Below are 8,394 nucleotides of genomic sequence, written 5' to 3' on the forward strand. Positions count from 1 at the left end.
TGCAGCCATGAATATATATAGATAGAAAGATTTGCAAGAAACCATTAATTGGGTACTTGAATTATTGCTGAAGATGGGATACGAGATCGGAGTCATGGGACCGAATGAGAGACATGGCATGTGGTGTTGTCTTAGAGAACTTTCCAAAGAATTAACGAAACATTATATTGTAGATAATTCAAGTCCCAGCTTCTGCTTCTAGGAAAAAAGAAAATGTAATATGATCTTGTCAACACTAGCTTATTCAGTGTGGTGCGGGCCAGAAGTTTCATTTATGCAAAGTTGATGTAATGTTGCTTAGTATTTGACGCGCAGAAATATGTGGTTCACGATGCCAGATGATATGATGATGCATTCAATGTTCGTCCTCATCTTATTTCCACTGTTTTGGATCTATGAAGTCCTTTAGGACAGCTCCATATGCCCTTGTCCTTTGCTAAAGTTGTGTAGACGTGTGTAACACCACCTTATCAACCAATGGGCAACTTAAAGCCTCAACTTGTAACTAAACGAGGCGTGCCTAAGTGAATCCTAACTTTTTTAATGCATTAATTGGTATTCCATACTTTTGAAGACATGCTTTGGACATGTTTTCATCACGTTAGTTATGCTAGAGTACAGGCTGTGAAAATATAGACAGCTGGAAGAAATATCCTGGATGATGAATTATAAGGCAACACATAGCGAAAGATCATAGACCATTATATTTCTAGGGTTTGACATTATACATACTATAACATGTTAGGTAATTCATGAGAAAGTCCTCTAAGGCAACACCATATGCCCCTGTCTCCCTGTCAGTCCCATGGGTTATCTGATTGCCTTTCCCCCTCAATCATACATCTAGCCAACGATTTCTGACAAACTCTTTGTTCTATATATATTCATGGCTGCAAGGATTTAGCACAACAAAAATCATTTACATCCTAAAGAATTTGGAGCTCAAAAACTTCCATCTTCTTTACAAGTCTTATTTGACACTCTCAAGTTTGAACACAAAAAACAATGGGTTTTCGCTTATCTGGAATCAGGAAGACATCATTTTCTGCAAACAAATTTGCATCTTCAAAAGTCATGGATGTGCCGAAGGGCAACCTTGCAGTCTATGTTGGAGACAAAATGAGGCGGTTTGTGATTCCAGTATCATACTTGAACCAACCATTATTCCAGGACTTGTTAAGCCAAGCTGAGGAAGATTTTGGATATCATCATCCAATGGGCGGCCTCACAATTCCTTGCAGTGAAGATGTATTCCAACATATAACTTCTTGCTTGAATTGACAACACAGCTCAGACTAGGAGACTGACAAAGATTAATTAAGACATTTTGTACAATAGAGTGTTGTCAACTTGTAAAGATATTCCTTTCTCGAGAAGGAGGGAAAAGAAACATTATAGAATGACAAAAGTTACAGTATTTCTTAATTTTTTTGTGTAGTGACAATGAATTCAACTACTCAAGCAAATCCTCTGTGTTTTCTGTTAATTGTTACAATGTTAACATCACCCTGTCTTGTGTGACATTCTAATTCAGGCAACAGGTTTTAAATTCTGTACAGAATAGAAAATATCATACGTCTGTACAAATTTGGCTCAATTAATCTATCCAGTCTACATTAGCATGAGTTACAGCTTATTCAAGTGATAGGTAACGTTTAGGAACTCATCCTCCTCGCATGGTATTGCTAGACCACCCATTGGATGAACATATCCAAATTGTTCTTCTGCTTCACTAAGTTATTCTTGAAATAATTAAAGGTTGGTTCAAGCACATGATACTGGAATCCAGAACCGTCTCATCTTATCTCCAACATAAACTGCAAGATAGCCTTTTGGCAACCCTTGATGAGGTTGCTTGGGACGAAGCCCACCGAATAATACCATGTATGCGGAAACCCATGGTATTCTGTTGCTCCAAAGAACAAATAATCTCACATATTTCATCAAACAATTGTAAGCTGATCAGCCTAAAATTCTAACCACTAAAATTTTCACCCATTAGTTCATTGCCCCTGCCCCCTTAATAATTGTCAGTATGATCTACTTTGATTTTTTTCATATACTTTATCTTAACTACTGCAACATGTTACACTGATTCTTGAGAAAGTCCCTAAGACAACACCACATGCCAGTGTCTCTAAGATGGTCCCATTACTCTTATCTCATACCCCTCATTCACCAATAACTCATGCAGCCATTGGTTTATTACATATTTCTTTATCTATATATATTCGTGGTTATAGGCATTAGCACCAGCACATAACATTCAAACCCTAAAGCATTCAAAATTGTCAATACTTTTCTTAAACAATTGTCTCCTCAAAGCAATACAACAATGGGTTTTCTTTTACCTGGTATCAGAAATGCATTATTTGCAGCAAATCAAGCATCTTCAGAAGTGGTGGATGCACCAAAGGGCTATCTTGCAGTTTCTGTCCGAGAGAAATGAATCGGTTCATTATCCCAGTATTATACTGTAACCAACCTTCATTCAAGGAATTGTTGAGTAAAGTTGAGGAAGAGTTTGGACATGACCATCCCATGGGTGGCCTCACAATTCCTTGCAGCAAAGATGCCTTCCAACGTATAACTTCTTGCTTGAATTACAATAAATCTCACACTCTAGGAGACTAACATAGATTAGTGAGGATGTGACACCCTCTACTCCACACAAATATAAGGAATAGAAATAGAGAATTAATTAAATTTTTTTAAACACATTTAAATAAAAATATTTTTAAAAAGGGTAAAAGATTCAAATTCACTTTTCTAAAATCATAATAGAACTTGTCCAAATAAATAATAAAATTATCTCGATACAAAACAAAGTGGTTCATTCTGAATGAAAAGAAGTCAAACTAATAACGAAAAACATAAAACAACTATACAATTCATGGAATTGTAACATATGAAATAAAATACCATGTCCCAATATCATAGAACATTTCCCTGACCAAGTCTAAGTCTCTTCATCTCCAACATGGAATTCATCATATGTTGACTCACTTGAAACAAAATGGCATTCAGCCTAAACACAAACACACGTCGGGAATGAGTTATCACATTCGTATATAATAAAACACTAGAGCATGTGAAACATATAATACTTAGAGCTGAATTTACAAAAACAACCATATTATTCACACTTACTCAAGTTCACACACTCCAAAAATAACATTAAAACCTCAATCGCTAACTCAATGAAAGTCAAACACAAGCGTTAACAACAGATACACTAAAAGCCTACATGCTATGTGGTACCATTTTTCAGTGAAAAAATTCGTCGGGTGCCTAGGAGTTCATGATAAGACATGTCTCACAATGGGTGAGTCAGGTCACTCCCACTAAATAAAATCATAGGAAGACCAGTCAGAATCACTCTATTTTTTAAAAATGCTCCAACCATGTGGAATTGGTATAGACTTAAAGGAGTTCAATGAATATATGCATATCAGATGAGAAAGCTACAGGCAAACAAGCACGCATCAAAGCCATTTGGCTAATTAAAAAAGGATTTTAGCTAAACCCTTAACTAAATCTATTTAACCCGAATTTAGGCAAAACCGCAAAGACGCATATATTTCTTTCTTGCAACTCAGTTAATATCTACATAGTTCTATTCCACTCTTGTGTTATCAAATTTGCACAAGTGAAAATCAGTCACAATAACAAGCAAAAATTTTAGGAAAAACAATTGATTTTTCAAGAAAAAGAAATAGTCCAAAATTGATCATAGGGATCCCTACACATGTTCATTCTAACCACCAAGCATGAGTAACTCATCTCTTATCTCGATGTAGTCGCTCAAGCGTTCTCCATTATCAATGGTGACATTTTTGGCGTTCTCTAGAGCTCCTGCTCCAATTGCTCTATTAGGATTCTTGAGTGTTAAAAAAAAAAAGAACAGAAATTGTTTTGTAAAAACTGTTCTAGGGTTAAAGTTTCTTTATATAGTTAGAAAACTGATAACCTAATTTTTTATTCTTATTTTATTTATTTATTTATTATTTTTAAAAGAAAAACCAAAAGGAACCAGCTATTTCAAAAGACATTTTGAACAATAGGCGTCTTTTCAACTTGTACATCTCCCTTTCTAGAGAAAACGGGGAAAGGACTATTAGAATGAAAAATTCATATTTCATATACCATGTTTTTGTGTGGTTAAGCAACACTCTGTCAATACTCTCTCTATATATATACCCACTCAGTTTCTCACGAGTTCTTAACCAACCAATATTGAGTCCCATCATGACTAACACCATATCCCATAGTAGTGACACCATGATTCAACTCAGTTTCACATGAACCAGTGAAGACACCACTCTTGTAAAACTGAAAGTCAGAGTCACACGCATCAATAGCTACAAAAACTGGTTGATTGGCCACAACTTTTTGCAGTGCCTTCTCATTGTTGGCAGGAACATCCTCTTACCCAGTAATAGTAGCAGCAGGGTTGGCTTCTTCATTTGCATTGCACTTTCCATCAACACCCTTATAAGGGTAATTGGCATCTTGACTCCATGATTTTGAATAATGAATTTGAAAGCATCATCCATAAGGCCACACTCACAACCTTGGTCCACACCCTTTGTGTCACAATCAACAAGTTCTTGTTCTGACAAAGAGATCAATTTTCCAGCCGTCAGTGCAAGAATTCCTTCAGTCGAAGCAACATCATAAAACGCCCAACAAAATCCTACAATACAAGGTATATTAGTAGTAAGAGAATCATTCAATTTAATTTGATTTGGTAAATCAATTATCATGCACTAACCACAATGACCTTGGTCCTTGACAGGTGTAACTGCTCCTTTCTTGTGACCAAGGAACACATATCTTGGTTTTCCGTAAATACATATTCTCTCTCCTACTTTTTCTAATCTCCACTGCTTTGCAGTTTAATGTTCAATATATATTACTTGGGATTTTCTGTCTTCTTTTTGTTTTTTTTTAATTTATAATATTATAAAATATAAATATTATTATATAGTTTTCTTAATTGGTTTTAAAATTACTTATTTATTAAATTAAATTTTATAATTTTGTTTTTTATTTTTTCAAAGAAAAAATATACAGATAATGAAAAATTAAAAAATTGGATAAAATTAGAGTATAATTTTTTATTTACTTTGTATGTACTTTTGTAGTTAAATTTATATGTTGTTCATATTTTTTTGTTATGTTTGTTAATTAAAAGAATAAGAAAATTAGTTAGTAATATTAAAATAAACTAAAAAATACAGTAAAAAAATAATTGATATATCTATCTTATACAATAGACATAAAATTTTAAATAGTAGTAACTGCTATATTGAAAATATCTTTAAATAAAAATATATTGAAAATATTTTTAAAAATATTTATTTAGCAATTATTTTTTGATGCCACCCGAATCAATGTGACAAGAATATGAACGAGATCAGTGGGATCCTGATCCAAGAAGAAAGAAAATGGCAAACGATCATCCCGTTCCAACTCGTATTCCTACTTAAATAGACGAAGAAGGAAATAAACGGAAAAGGAAAGGTGTGTTTTCGAGAAAGAAAACGACAAAGGATCATCCCTTTGAATATATTTCTGGGTGCAATGAACTCCTCGTTGTTGAGGTCTGCAAATTGATTAATGACTAGCTTCTAAGGTTTAATGGCGACATTCTTGGAGGTTTCAATGTAATTCATATTTTCCTTGAATATCCTGAAACGCTTTTCCCGTTCCCGAGGGTCCTTATACACCTTGCCATAACGACTCATCCATTCCTCATGCCTCTCATACATGGATGCATCTTGGAGAGTGCGACATGTGACTTGAGAAGCCAAGAAAGCCATTCAGGGAAGCATTGTAAATGAAATATGATAGAAATGATTTTTGGCAACCATGGTATGGTAGCTATAGTGTAGTGTGTGTGACAATTATGGAACAATTACTTGAAGTTGGTTAGTGAAATGTGAGAAAGATGTGCTGTGTTGGTACCAATATTATTTAATTTGTTGTATTTATAGGAAAGTTAACTTCAATGGTAATTTCATGTTTCTTGTTTTCAACTCAAATCTGAAAGCACCTTTCTCTACATGTAGCAATGAGAGCTTTTTGAATATGACTCTTGTATTGTATTTGTATGCATATGCAGGTGTAGGTACTCCGGACAAATTATTTGTCACCGTAACGTATTGGAAAACATTGGAATTATAAATATCGAGGTTCGAAAATATTATTGTTTCATGTGCATGCATATTTCTAAGGCATACGCGAATAAAAAGGTTGCACTTCTTCCAGCTTTCCAAAAATGAGTTTCGACACGACGATAAAGGGGCTTGTTATAGTTCGTTATTCTAGTTCTTTTCTCGTGTATCAAAGAGAAGGTACTTTTTAGTGGATTATTAAAAGAATAAATATGTCTATTTCAACCGTACTCGGAATAAGTTATAACAAGATCGTGACTTGCTCATTGCGCGGTTATATAAATAAAATTATTAAAAACTTTATGTACTATTAAAAAAAAATACCTTGATATTGTAAGTAAATACATGATTTTTTTAACATATTGCATTGTGCTAATCCTACCAAAATAATATCATGTGGATATTAATTAAATTGAATCTTTAGTTAGAGGTTGAATTACCCTTTAGTTCTTTAATTTAAATTGAGTGTAATTTTGGTCTTCAAATTTTTCAAGCCAAATTAATTAAAAATGGTTCTATCGTTAAATTTTTTTACCTAAAATCTTTAAATTCTAATTTCTTTTACTCAAAATTTACATCCTTCAAATTCTAATGTCATATCCTATAAGATTGATTAACGCATTTTAAACATTCAACTCAAAAGTCAATAATCAAATTATCAAATTTAACCCGAAAGATTTTTTTCAAAAAAAAATCTTCTTCAAACATTAATTATATAGTTTCTTCACATTAACTATTGAAATAACACAAGATTTAGAGAGAATATTTACAGAAAAAAACATGGTTAAGTCTTTATTTTAAAACTTGAAGAGTTTACTATATATACTTAAGACTCATTGATCTTCAATTCTGTCTTCAACCTTGACTTCGTTGTGCTACTATTTCTTCTATTCTTGGCTTTTACTTGTCTTGTGTTAAGAGTGTTTCATTTGTTGGCTTTGTCTTCGTCAAAACTTGGGTGGAGAGTGAGTTTTGAGTGCTTTGAAGTTCCACAGCTAGAGTCAAATTTTCTGATTGCTTGTAGAGCTTACAATCTTCCCAACTAATGCTTGCATTCTTTGTTATAGAACATGAAATACTATTATAATGACAATTGAGCACGTGAATCAATATAATTGGTACGTGTATTGTGTTTCTTGACAAGAATTTAAAGTGCATGATCGACAGGCCAACTCACGCAACATATCACACCTCAGTGACGTCACACACCCTCTGTTATATTTGATTCCTTTGAATTTAAGACCTCAGTTAACCAATAGAGTATCCATTGAGGACAATAAACTGAATTAAGGAAGATGTGGCTTGGTGGAATGAAATTTCCTTCAGAATGAATTAGCCTTGGTTTAACAGAATATTCTTATGAATCCCCTGATCGACGTCCCCATCCTTAAACTAAACTGTTACAACAAAAAACAAAACTAATGATAAGTTGACAACTATAACGACAAATAAAATGGTCAGTGTTAGTATCTACTAGCTGGTGTTCTGCCGCATACGTTTCTTTTAGACGTTTTATGAGTGCTGTTTTGTACTCTTGCCCATAAGGCTAATTTGAAGTTGGTCTTGTCATTTTGCTATGCACGATTCGGGTGTCAAATTTAAAAATTAAATCATTTTTTACACTAAAAATACATTCTCAAGAGATGACAAAGTGTCTCCGTGATTGGTTGATGTTGATGGGATGAGCTCTTGTTGAACATGTTGAGGTGTCTTTTCTTCATCAAGTGGAGATAAGAAGTTGTATTCATTTTCATGAGTCTCAAAGTCCCATTCTCCTTTTTCGTCGAACACCACATCTCGACTGACTACCATCTTCTTGTTGTTTGGGTTGTTCAACTTGTAACCCTTTGACCTTGAATCATAACTAATGAAGATGAATCTCTCACTCTTGTTATAAAGTTTTTCTCTTCTCTCGTCTGAGACATAAACATGAGTTAAACTCCCGAAGACCCTTAAGGGAGAAATACCATGCTTTCTTTCACTTCATGCTTTTTGTGGTGTCTTTCCCATACACTTTTTGTCAGAGATCGATTGGAAAGACAAACTACACATGCCACAACTTCTGCAAATAATGCATTTCTGATACCAGGTAAACGAAAACCCATTGTTGTATTGCTTTGAGGAGACAATTTTGAATGCTTTAGGGTTTGAATGTTATGTGCTGGTGCTAATGCATGTAACCACAAATATATATAGATAAAGGAATATGTAATGA

General features: G+C 33.8%; 1 pseudogene; it reads right to left on the reverse strand.

Moving 5' to 3' along the window:
• Nucleotides 1–4,212: 4,212 nt before the first annotated feature.
• Nucleotides 4,213–7,991, reverse strand: LOC114378783 (annotated as a pseudogene).
• Nucleotides 7,992–8,394: the final 403 nt, after the last annotated feature.

Source organism: Glycine soja, chromosome 12, assembly GCF_004193775.1.
Source record: "Glycine soja cultivar W05 chromosome 12, ASM419377v2, whole genome shotgun sequence".
Lineage (NCBI taxonomy): Eukaryota > Viridiplantae > Streptophyta > Magnoliopsida > Fabales > Fabaceae > Glycine > Glycine soja.